This window comes from Ascaphus truei, chromosome 3 (assembly GCF_040206685.1).
Source record: "Ascaphus truei isolate aAscTru1 chromosome 3, aAscTru1.hap1, whole genome shotgun sequence".
NCBI lineage: Eukaryota > Metazoa > Chordata > Amphibia > Anura > Ascaphidae > Ascaphus > Ascaphus truei.
In genome coordinates, this window is record NC_134485.1 from 98916466 (window position 1) to 98929308 (window position 12843).

Genomic DNA, 12843 nt, shown 5'->3' on the forward strand with positions numbered 1-12843 from the left:
TCTGGTCTGTAACTGTTTCATACGCTCATAATATATATTTTCTTTAACTGTGCACGCAATGTCTTGTATATAATGTATACCTTGTTCATTTATGTAACTGTACTTGTAACCATGTATTATTTGTTTTACTCTGTGCCCAGGACATACTTGAAAACGAGAGGTAACTCTCAATGTATTACTTCCAGGTAAAATATTTTATAAATAAACAAATAAATGTCTGAACAAAGGAAGGAAAGCTTTTTCTCCCACAATTAAAACATCTATGTATTTTAGATGCAGAATCATAGCTTAGACAATTAGGGACATTTTTAATAGCAATATTATTGTGGCGCATAAACAACTGATAATGATGATCTTATTGTGAATTGTATTTTTGCTGAATAATAGCAATTGTACCAGTATTTGTGATGTGGAATACAGGACAAGTTTTGGTACATTTCTAGGTATTAACTCCATGTTTTACATAAAGATAAGTGCATTGTACTATACAAATCTTTCAATGTTACTGTACATTGTGATAGCCCGTTGTGTCCCTTGGAAGGTCTCTTTATCTCCCTCTGCCTTAAGCACCACAATTAGCGGGTATTCTTTAAGTGCCGAAGCTGCCAATCAATGGGGAATTGTGGTAAAAAAAACAGCCGATCTGCCTATATCTATATATATAAAACTCAAAATCTTGGTTGTGAGTGTCTGTAGACAATTTGATTGGTCCATTGGTCTGCCCGCCCTCCCATAGCTCTCATTGGTCGGTGTGTCTCGCCCCCCCGTGTGTCCCACTGCCCCACGGCTCTCATTGGCTGGTGCGCTCTAACCCAGGAGTCCCCAACCCCCAGGCACACTGCTGCTGTTTCTTGCTGCTGCTACTGCCTGTTGCAATGCTGGCCGACCACGGTTTTTAAAATATTCACAGAACTCACTCTGGTTCTATTTCTTTTTGATGGTTCTAACTGCTTTTGAAGCCAGGGTAAATGAGACTTGCAAAAGATGAGATTTTTTTTTAAAGTACTTAGACAGAGCTGATATACTTACATAAGCTTAGACTGAAGCCCAGGTCTCAGGACATTGTCTTAGTCAGCTCTATTAGGGCTTATCTGGGCTTGCCCGTCTTTTTGTAAAGGGGTACAAGTTCCTTTCAAGGGAGATCACATTATTGCAAACTGTGTGTTTGTTGTTTATCTAGCTGTCTCTTCCACCCTCTTGGTCTTATTCCCACAGAAACAAGGGAGGGTGGATGTTCACTTATGGGAGATAGATATTGGGCTGTAGGCTTTGCCTTGGAGTCTTTAATTAGAGTTAAATGTACGTGGGCGAGGTGACTGTTTAGGTGATCCCCCTTGGGGTCAGAAACTGGCACTTACTTTAGTTCTCTGTTGCTTTTCAGAAGCCTTCATCTGCTGATTTGGGCCTGAGTGGTCCTGGGCCCTGTCTCTTTCGCAGGCTGCTGCTTGTTTGGGTGGAGGGGGGGTGAATCCGCCAGGGAACGGTCCTTCCTTCCGAGGTTGCGGTCAGATAATTAGCCGGGGGCAAAAAGAGGCAAACTCAAGCTCCCTTGTGGCCTCGCTATGGAGCACCAGGGCAAGATGGCTGCCCCTCCACCCCCTTCCCAGCTACTGCACTGGCCAGCAGCCAACCGTCGGGCACCCTCTGCAGCACCAGAGTGTGGATTCCCAACCGGCAGCCCTCCTACGTTTCGCGACCTGTCTCCTGTGAAGCATCCCGCTCCTCTGCAGTTTCCTCTTGCTCGCCATAGGCCGTGACTCTGGCTCTCAGATCTACGCCTCCTGCGCACCCGCCATGCTCACATGCGAGGGTTCCAGAGCCCGTCCAAGCACAATCACTTGTCTGGGGAAGCTTGATCTCGTCGGGTTCTTCCCACTGGCTCTGGATCGATCAGCAGGGCTCAGATCAGCAGAGCCACGTGTGGCTGGCAGCCATCTTTGGTGTCCCGTGTAGCTGCGGCCGCATAGATCTCTCCCAAACTCTCCCAGGCAGCGGCTTGTCTACCGGGAGGTCCCAGTATCCGGCATCAGGACGATTTCAGCTTCCTTGGTCCAGTCTCCTGCAGCTGGAGCATGTAGATAGCCTTTATAAAGAAAATTTGTGCCCAAATTCGCTTCTTTGCTGAGGAGCTGAGCCGACCTGCGTCAGCTCACCTCGGAGTCCTGACCACACCCCTGCATTTTCAACACTTAGGATTGTACATCTATCTCTGTTTGAACTGTTTATTAGACATTTTACAGCTTATTTCTGTGCTCCCCTACCTCCTTTTTTCATCCACTTTGCACGAGGATCCTGGAAAGATTCTATTGGCTTGAGCAGCAAGATTTGGACTCCATCACATAGAACCTCTAGTTGGGTGCTTCTAATGGTCCCCTTTGACGGTAATTTTACCCGTTATTCATATTGCTTCAGAGAGAGCACTGTCGTTTCCTTCAGATCACAGTATTTTTTTTCCGAAATCAAAATCCATTGCTTTTTTGGAACAAAAAAACTAACTAGAAAACACCCTAAACTATAGAGCGCTTAACCTACAATTAATACAATGTGAGTGAGTGCGACACTAGTGGAAGAAAATTAAATTAAACAGTGCTACTACTCAATGATAAATAAATACAATAATAGTGATACCTAATTGTGATAACAAATGGTTAGAAGCTGCCAAGGTGTCCCATATAGTAAGTATCTCATTACCTTACATACAACAGGTTATAAAGACATAACAGGGATACCTGGCGCTCAATGTACACACAGTTCATGAGATGTAATGTCCATAAGATGCTTAAAGTCCCATGAGAAACCCTCCCCTGGATTTCCAAATGTTGAGGAATGGAGATAGGATGCTGAAGACTCCTCCTAGAAGAGATAAAACAAGCACACAATTGCGCGGTATCTCAGGACTATAACACACTTAAGCAGACAATGATAATGCCTACTTACAATAGATCTCTTAAAACAGTGCAGTGGAGGGAATCTGTGCTTTAACCACTTTTGAGCTATTGACACGAATCCCACGTGTAATCTTCTCCCTCCTGCGGTCCAATTAACTGTCAGATGTTTTCCACAATGCTTGCAGTTGGCCCCATGGAGAGATTGAAAGCACAAGATGGTGTAGATTGCACAAACAATTTTTAAAAAAACGGCTAACATAGCCAATAAAATAGTCACATAGCAAGTGTGTGCATGAACATCACTATAATGCCGTCCACATCATGCAGGGAATCCCCTTAGAGCCGAGGGCTAGGAACAGCGCTCCCACTGCCTCTCCACGGAGTACCTTAAGGTATGTGGTCTTACTGCCTTCCGTGCTGTGTTCCGGCGCTCGTTCTGTGACGTCACTGAGTGCGTGCCTCCCACCACTCTGGAAACTCCATTACCGACGGCACCACAAAGCTCCTCCTATCCTAACGCGTTTCGTGACGTAGGGACGTCACTTTCTCAAAGGAATAAGGAGCTACTCAACATGATCCCTATTTATACCCCAAGAGATTATTAACCCCTTGTTGTACAACAATGTGAATTATAAAGTGCAAAATGCAGTGTAATCGTTACTTGCAAACATCTACTGTACAAACATACTCCTGCTACTCTAACATGTCTCCAGGGAATGATAATTATTCCCTGGGATTTAGAGACCTATCAGCTTGACATGGAGAAATATATTATAAATAATCAAGTGTGATATATGTGACTGAAGCACAACAGAATAGATAATTCACTCCTTCAAAAAGGAGGCTAGGTCAATTTCTATATTTAGACCTTTAGGCGACAGTGTCTTCAATGTGTATATCCAGAAACTTTCCTTTCTGGATATACCATTTGAGTCTGTCGCCCCCCCTCCAATTCGGTTTAGGACAGTCTATCCCTTAACATACAAGTCCTTCTGGATTTTGATTGTGTAGCAATTTAAAATAGTTGGAGACACTATGCGTCTCCAATCCTCTTTTAATATTGGACACATGTTCTGCTAATCTGCATTTTAGGGGTCTGCCGTTGTCCCCACATATTGAAGTCCGCAAGGACATTGCAAAAGATACACGCAGAAATTACTTCTACAGCCGATAAATGTATCATAGATTTTGTAGTAGATAGGGCTATTGCTAGGGTCAATTATATTGATAGGGTACACTAGTAAGTATGGATAAAAAATGCACAAAACAAAAAAATGGAGAATTTATACCCTTTATCATAAGATATAACAGTATGGCCCCAGAGATACTTAAAACATTTAAGAAACATTGGGGAATTCTCCAACACGATCCTAGTTAAAATCATTCCTACCCTCACATCCACAAATTGTATATAAAAAGGCAAGAAATTTAAAAGGCTATTTTTTGTGTGGTAAATGCATTGGATGCAAATATAGTGTAAAATGTGACACATTCCAATCCACTGTTACCAGCAAAATCATGATATTGGTACATTTATCAGCTGTAGAAGTAAATTCTGCGTGTATCTTTTGCAATGTCCTTGCAGACTTCAATATGTGGGGAGAACAGGCAAACCCCTCAAACGCAGATTAGCAGAACATGTGTACAATATTAAAAGAGGATTGGAGACGCATAGTGTCTCCAACCATTTTAAATTGGTACACAATCAAAATCCAGAAGGACTTGTATGTAAAGGGATAGACTGTCCTAAACCGAATTGGAATGGGGGGGGGGGGGGCACAGACTCAAATGGTATATCGAGAAAGGAAAGTTTCTGGATATACACATTGAAGACGCTGTCGCCTAAGTATCTAAATATAGAATTTGACCTAGCCTCCTTTTTGAAGGAGTGAATTATCTATTTCGTTGTGCTTCAATCACATATATCACACTTGATTATTTATAATATATTTCTCCATGTCAAGCTGATAGGTCTCCAAATCCCAGGGAATAATTAATCATTTCCTGGAGACATGTTAGCGTAGCAGGAGTATGTTTTTAGACATTTGCAAGTAACGATTACGCTCCATTTTGCACTTTATAATTCACATTGTTGTACAACAAGGGGTTAATAACATCTTGGGGTATAAATAGGGATCATGTTGAGTAGCTCCTTATGCCTTTGAGAAAGTAATGTCCCTACGTCACGAAACATGTTAGGATAGGAGGAGTTTTGTGGTGTCGTCGGTAAGGGAGTTTCCAGAGTGGTGGGAGGCGCGCATTCAGTGAAGTCACAGGACGAGCGCCAGAACACAGCACGGAAGCAGTAAGACCGCACACCTTAGGGTACTCCGTGGAGAGGCAGTGGGAGCGCCGGTCCTAACCCTCAGCTCTAAGGGGATTCCCTGCATGATGCGGACGGCATTATAGTGATGTTCATGCACACACTTGCTATGTGACTATTTTATTGGCAATGTTAGCCGTTTTTAAAAAAATTGTATGTGCAATCTACACCATCTTGTGCTTTCAATCTCTCCATGGGGCCAACTGCAAGCATTGTGGAAAACATCTGACAGTTAATTGAACCGCAGGAGGGAGAAGATTACACGTGGGATTCGTGTCAATAGCTAAAAAGTGGTTAAAGCACAGATTCTCTCCACTGCACTGTTTTAAGAGATCTATTGTAAGTAGACATTGTCTGCTTAAGTGTGTTATAGTCTTGAGATACCGCGCAATTGTGTGCTTGTTTTATCTCTTCTAGGAGGAGTCTTCAGCATCCTATCTCCATTCCTCAACACTTGGATATCCAGGGGAGGGTTTCTCAAGGGACTTTAAGCATCTTATGGACGTTACATCTCATGAACTGTGTGTACATTGAGCACCAGGTATCCCTGTTTTGTCTTTATAGCTTTTCTGGAACAATTTAACAAAATGTACTTGGAGATATTTTAATTAACTGCAAATGGGAAAGGCAGGGATGTGTACATCAGTATTATTTAGAAATTTATAGAATCATTAATTTAATACATTTTGTTAAAAATAAAACCTGTTCCCTTGCATCATGGACTTAAATATTAGAGTAAGAATATAGAAATATAAATACTACTTTCTTTTTAGGTAATGTTTTTGTATTCTATTGCTATTATTCAACATGATGCTCACTAGTGTAACAGCCCCATTATACATTACATATAAAAGCACTGTAGCCTAGTTCAATTTAATGCATAGGAGGAGTATACTGTTGTAAGGAATCGGGGGCCACGTCCCTTGTGGTGTGACCCCTTCTTACCCACTACCAGTACTGCAGCGGCTGCTGCCCCTGCCCCCCGTCGCCACCCATGCCGCCGCCCAGTGCATACCTTGAACTCTGCCGTCGCCATCTTGGATTCTGGCACTGGTGTTACAGACTCTCAGCTGTGCTCCACTACTTCCTGGTCTCTCAGCCACTTACGAGCAGCTCCTTGACAAGCCTCCACCATGCCCCTCGTCCGGATTGGTCACTGTCGCTTTAAATATCCTGCTTTGGCTTCACTTCCTTGCCGAGCATAGATCCTTATGGGATGTTACCTGTGTTTCTGCCACAAGCCCTGTTCTTTCGTTACGTATCTCTGTTTTTGTTTCCAGTTCGTTGTACTGGTCCAGTTTCCTCCAGGCCTGATGCTGCTATGCTGAGTTCCTGAGTTCCTGGTTCTTAGAGACCTGCTTCGTTTGCGCTGTAACACGGGGTTACTAGTGCTGCCTGGCGGTGTGCCTATTGCGGTCAGTCTTCCCTCTCCTAGACCGGAGCCTAGACCGGAGCGTAAACCTCGTTCCCGACCTGCAGCGATTGCGCTGACGCAAAAGGACCAGCTTGATTTCCTGTTGCCGACTCCCTGCTTGAACTACGACTACCCGGATATCTCCTACCCTAACTCTGGCTTGTCCAACAACTATGCTGTTATCTCCAGTCCTGAACCCGGCCTGTTTGACTATGAACTGCGCACTCCGGACCAGTCTGCGCGGTCTAAGGTCGGTGATTTCATAACCCAGCCTCAGCCCTGCGGTCCGGTCCCGGTTTGTGGCGAGCACAATCGTGACAACTGTATATTATCCATAGGTTACAATACCTTTTAATGCACTAACACGAGAGTTCTTCAGCGATGTAATTATGAGAGCTTTCTAATTTTCATACTATACATATGCAGCGACATAATGTCTTCGATGCCGCAGATGCTCTCGATCACGCGACAGCGGTGGTCACAACACCAAAGGATTAATGCTGCAGGGATCCCATTCAGAAGCATGAACCATTTGCAGCGTGATAGTAGCAGACACTGTCCTAGCGCCACAGACCTTTGCTTGCTTGTCCGCTTCGCTACATCTGTAGTTCTATTCTGTCACATGTACTGCACAGTTACCTTAAATTCATGTAGTTTTTACATTTTCTATATTGTCAGGGGAAGAGGAGTGTACAAGAAATAGGTCAGGTTTTCGCTAACCTGCAATAAGGAATATTGGAGATCGAGTTCCACTACCCCATACCGTAGCTTAATGAATCTACATTCTAGTTCTTTCCAGGATCTCCCACAATGGATATTTCCTGTAAACTCTCTGAGTTGAAGTAGTAATTTTTATGACTTTATATTTGCATCACTGCATTTACTATATAAATCAATAAACAGTTTATCAAATCCATCATCAATACATTTCTATGTACAAAAGCAACAAATATTATTTTTTCCCCAAAATTTTTATTTATGATCCATCCAGTCATTGACACTGAAATATAAAAATAACTGAATTACACTCGAAAACATAGAACAAACATTTTTTTCTCCCTGCAACATAAGTATGAATCTTGCTTATATTGGCAAAGAGCAGACGATCATGCCACCTACAGTAGACCTCTCTCTTTTTCGCTCACCTTTATCTTAGGTAAAACATACTTAACACCATGTTATTTGAAGCTAACTCAAGGTTGTGCTAACTGTACCTGACGTATGCTAATAAGTTAAACAATGGCCTTGGTTTTTGCCAACAATTAGTTTTGGGAATATGTATTAACCTCATGGAAAATAACGTTCATTACTGATTCTGGTGACGTGATGTTATGAACCCCAATGTTAATGGACCTCTGTGGTTCTGGACCGAAGAAAGGAAAAAACTGCAACTGGTTTATTCTCCTCTTTAAACCACTTAGAAACACTCAGGTACAAGTGGACTAATTTGTGGCAAAATAAAACAAACCACCTTGATACACTGATGCTATCTTACAGTCTTAAAATTACACAATTTGCCCCAGTTTTTGAGCAATGCATTTTTTTGCATCACTTACTGTACTGTATCTCTCTCACAGTAACTGTTATTAGATCTCTCCTTCTGTCATTAAATTAAATGATGATTACTGTAGCTTTAGAAATCAGTAATTGCTATAATATGTCATGTGTAAAAGTACTCTTTTTTTTTTCACTTGTAATTTGTCTAAACTAAAATAAAAACCTGCACAATTCAGATGGCTGTCATTGTGGATGTGCTGCAGAACTACACGCTACCCAGAGAAGATAAAATCCACTGCTGATGTTTATTCAGTTCTTCAGAGGAGTCTGCTATTGATAATCCCTCACCAACAAAAACAGATTGGAAGTATGTCTATTATAATCTAATGTGTTAAAGATGCAGCACATACAACAAATCCAGCAGACATTATTGCTCCTGTTGGCGCATTGCAGCAGGACACACAGCGACCATTTACAAGAATTAGCAGTGTGTGGTAAAAATGGGCAGGGCTGCGTGCCGTTCCCTGCCAGCGGGAACAATAACATCTGGCATATCTGTAATTACCTATGAAAAAATAAACCTCTGTGGAGTTGGGATTTGTATACAAACTGAATCTATTAAAACTACTTCTTACATTCTGCTTCTTTAAACACTCAATTGCTCATATAGATTTTTCATTAAATGTATAATCATACAGTATACACACAGTATTTGGCTTGAGATTAATAAAAATGCTTTTGATATTTTGTGCAGTTAACTCTGAATTAACCTTATTCTAGACATCTTTTAAAAATTACCTCATTTGGAAACAGACCAAACAAAAACAGCAGATTTTAAACGATTTCATCTACTGCTATGCCTACGGCAACAGTTCATCCTGTATTACCTGTCAAAACATACATACTTTTTACAATTTTCTTTTTCACCCATGTATAAGACCTTTCATTACATTATACAATTAATATGCAGATGGTTGTTGGACACACGTAAAAATTAAATCTATTTTATATTATTATTATTTTATACATATATAGTATATACAGTATATTTATTATATAATGTTTAGATCAGGGGTGGGCAACCTATTTTTCAATGTAGCCACAAGTGTGGCGAATTAGAAGTGAAAATAGCCACAACGTGTTAAAATTGAGGTATTGTGTTGTGCATGCGAAAATTTGTTATTTCTCCTCCGCTCGTCCCCTCAGCACTAGTGCCGCCGCCGGCGTACTCGCACTTGCCGGGAGGGGGGGGGGGGAGAGGGGCGCGAAGGGACTCTCACTTGCCACCACGTTTCTCATTACAATGGGAAACAACTAGTAGTACTCAATTCGCCACACTTTGGGCCTCATGCAGTAAGCGTCGATTATGTGAAATCGGCAATCTTACCGATTAGTCATGTTATTGGCGATTTTTCCTCTCCGTATGCAGTAAGTGCCGAATACATTCAAAATCAACCCGAAAACAAATCCGCCCACTCTCACGATGATTAGCCGATCACACACAGGTGTATCGGCGTGCGTGGCGGGGTGCTGATAGGTTGCCCAATCACAAATCTTGCTGAATCAGGCGAAACAAGCATGTATTGGATTGCGCGCCATATTTAAAGGCAACGTGTACTGCTAATCATTCTCTGTGTTGTTGGGAGTGAGAGAGAGAGAGACGCACAGAGCTGGCTGATTGAAGATTTGCATATTGACTGAGAGACTTGTTGTGTATTGGGTGAGCTTTGTCCATTGTTGTTTTGTTTATATCTTTGTCTTGTTTTATATGTGGAAGTGTTTCGTGTCATTGGCTGTACATTTATTGTCTGTTTTTTGTGAGTGCTGTAAGTATGCCCGCAAAGCGTGGGAAGAGTGATGCTGGTGGGAGTGGGAGTGCTACTCGTGCGAGTACGCGTCGGAGTGAACGTACTGTTCAGGGGAGTGATGTTGCTGGGAGTGCGAGTGGTGTTGCTGGGAGTGGGAGTGCTGGTGCTGCGAGTGGTGTTGCTGGGAGTGTGAGTGCTGTTGCTGGGAGTGGGAGTGCTGTTGCTGGGAGTGTGAGTGCTGTTGCTGGGAGTGGGAGTGCTGTTGCTGGGAGTGGGAGTGCTAGTGCTGGGAGTGGGAGTGCTGGTGCTGGGAGTGGGAGTGCTGGTGCTGGGAGTGCTGGTGCTAGGAGTGGGAGTGCTGGTGCTAGGAGTGGGAGTGCTGGTGCTGGGAGTGGGAGTGCTGGTGCTAGGAGTGGGAGTGCTGGTGCTAGGAGTGGGAGTGCTGGTGCTGTGAGTGCTGCTGGTGGCGCAGTTGCTGATGGGGTGGATGGTGGTGGCGTGCTTGCTGGTGGGCAGCTTTTGGAGGCTCTTCCATTGGAAGAAGGAGAGTCCAGTCAGCACCAGCCAAGCTCTGACCCTAAACCTGCTCGGAAGAAATGTGTGGAGAAGCCACGTAATCCTCGCTTCAATGACCAGGAAAATACAGCTCTTGTCACTGGCATTCTGGAGCACTATGACAGTATATATGGACATTTACTAGGTAAGTGTACCTTTACATTTATTATTCAAATACATGTGATCCTAGGTCATCTGAGTTTTGTTCATATGCAAATATGGGTTCAGAATATCTTTCTATGTTAATTAGTCTGGAAACACAGCTTTTTATCATGCCTTACAAGGACAACTAAACACAGGCGGTCAATTTGCCATAACTGCATACAATATGAATGCAACCTTGCTTACATGTATAGGTTTAGTAGTGAATGCTCATGTGCTTCACATATTACACCTAAAACAGCATGTTTGCTATCTCTTGGAACAGCTAGCAGTGTAGGAAACTGGTGCTTCTATTATTATTAATTTACCTCATATATTTTATATGTTTTTCAAGGGCGGACAAGTTCAGCAAGCAGAAAAGAAATGTGGGACACAATAGTCATTGGTGTCAATGCGTGTGGGAATCATGTGAGGGACAAGCGGAATTGTCACAAGAGATTTGATGATATTAGGTCCAAATTGAAAAAGAAAATACAACACCAACGCGTGCATGCTACTGGCACTGGAGGTGGGCCGACACCACAACGTCTCATATTAAGTCCATTGGAGGAGCTGCTTCGGGCAAAATTACTTCCCGTCGTCGTGGAAGGCTTACCTGGTGACCGGGATATTGGAATTTATCCCTCACAATTTCCACCAGGTGAGAAATATTACTGTACTAGGCGTGTCGTTGCTTACAGTTATTTTGCATATTTACACTGTACACTGCTTTTTATACTGTCTTCACAATATAAGCATACCTGCATCTATATATGTATATGTCTGATTCTGTATATATATATATTTCAAAATAGACATATATGTTGTAGTCCTACTAAATGCAGTAACTAATATAGCACGTGCCATTGCGTGCTCATTTACATGTGAATTCCCAAAATGCATTGCTGCAGTGGAAGCAATTGATGGTGGGCGAAGATGGGGAACAACAGGGTAGTACACATGTGTAACACATGTTAATGAGAAATTATTACTAGCTACAGGTACAGAACAGAAATATGTATAATATTATTGTGTATTTTATTTATTTTACTCCGACAAACATGACATTACTGCCTATTTTAAGCATGCATCAAATATATTGCATGCAACGGCCTACAAACATCACTTGCACTAACACATCTATAGTTGTTAATGAAAAGGTCCATTTTTGCTTTAAGTCATATACAGACAGCATAATGAGGCACACGTATCATATGTTATGTCATTGTTTTCATAACTTAAAAACTGCACACGACTATTTAGCTCATCTACCATTGTGTTAAAGCAGCTGCAATTAATATCTCATCACAGCATACACTTCAACAGAGGGGGTGGGGTTCAGCACACACACTAATTACAGCCTCATTTTAGGGTCAACATAGTTCACACCATTTTCACCTGTTTCAAGTAATTGAAAGGTGTGGCTGATTAGGCTTTTTGGGGAAGGGAATACCGTTATTACAACCTGACTAGCACAACTGAAGTTAATCACACTCATTTGAAAGCTTAACTTTAGCTACTAAATGCCCCAACAACTCATTACTTATCAAAGCGTACGTCACACATTAGTTCACTCATATCTATAGTTGAACTACTATCAACGACACATTATCACACACTGCATGTGTTGTCTTGTTGAGTCACAGCCACATTCAGGTGTGCCACATCTTATATTAATGTACCACACATATCCTCTACCAAAAACAACACTTTTTGCAATATGACCACCTTCATGATAACCATTGTGAATGGTCATCTCATGATAGTTATGTACATTATGATACTGATATCACTACACAACATATGATTTTTATGTACAAATTTAATCTATTTATCCTCACGCATTACTGCAGAAACATAGTATGTTTTATGTTAGGGAACTCAAAAGTTCTAAGTACACAGGCATGTACATTGTTATTACAACTATTTATGTTCACTTTCACACACACATTTTGGGTTAAGGAAATGATGCTGTTAGGTACTCATAAATACAGAACATACAATAACTGTTTGTTCAATATTTACACATGTAAATGTAAAACTTATGTTATTGTTATATATAGTTGCCCCTGAAGGACATGTGTCACCTGAGACGGAACAAGTGTCTTCACCTGGGTCAGCCAGCTCAACACACCTAGAAGGTGAGTGTATCAGTTGGTGGCCATATAATATGTGCTCTTCTATATGTTATGTTGTCATGTTCATTATTTGTTTTGC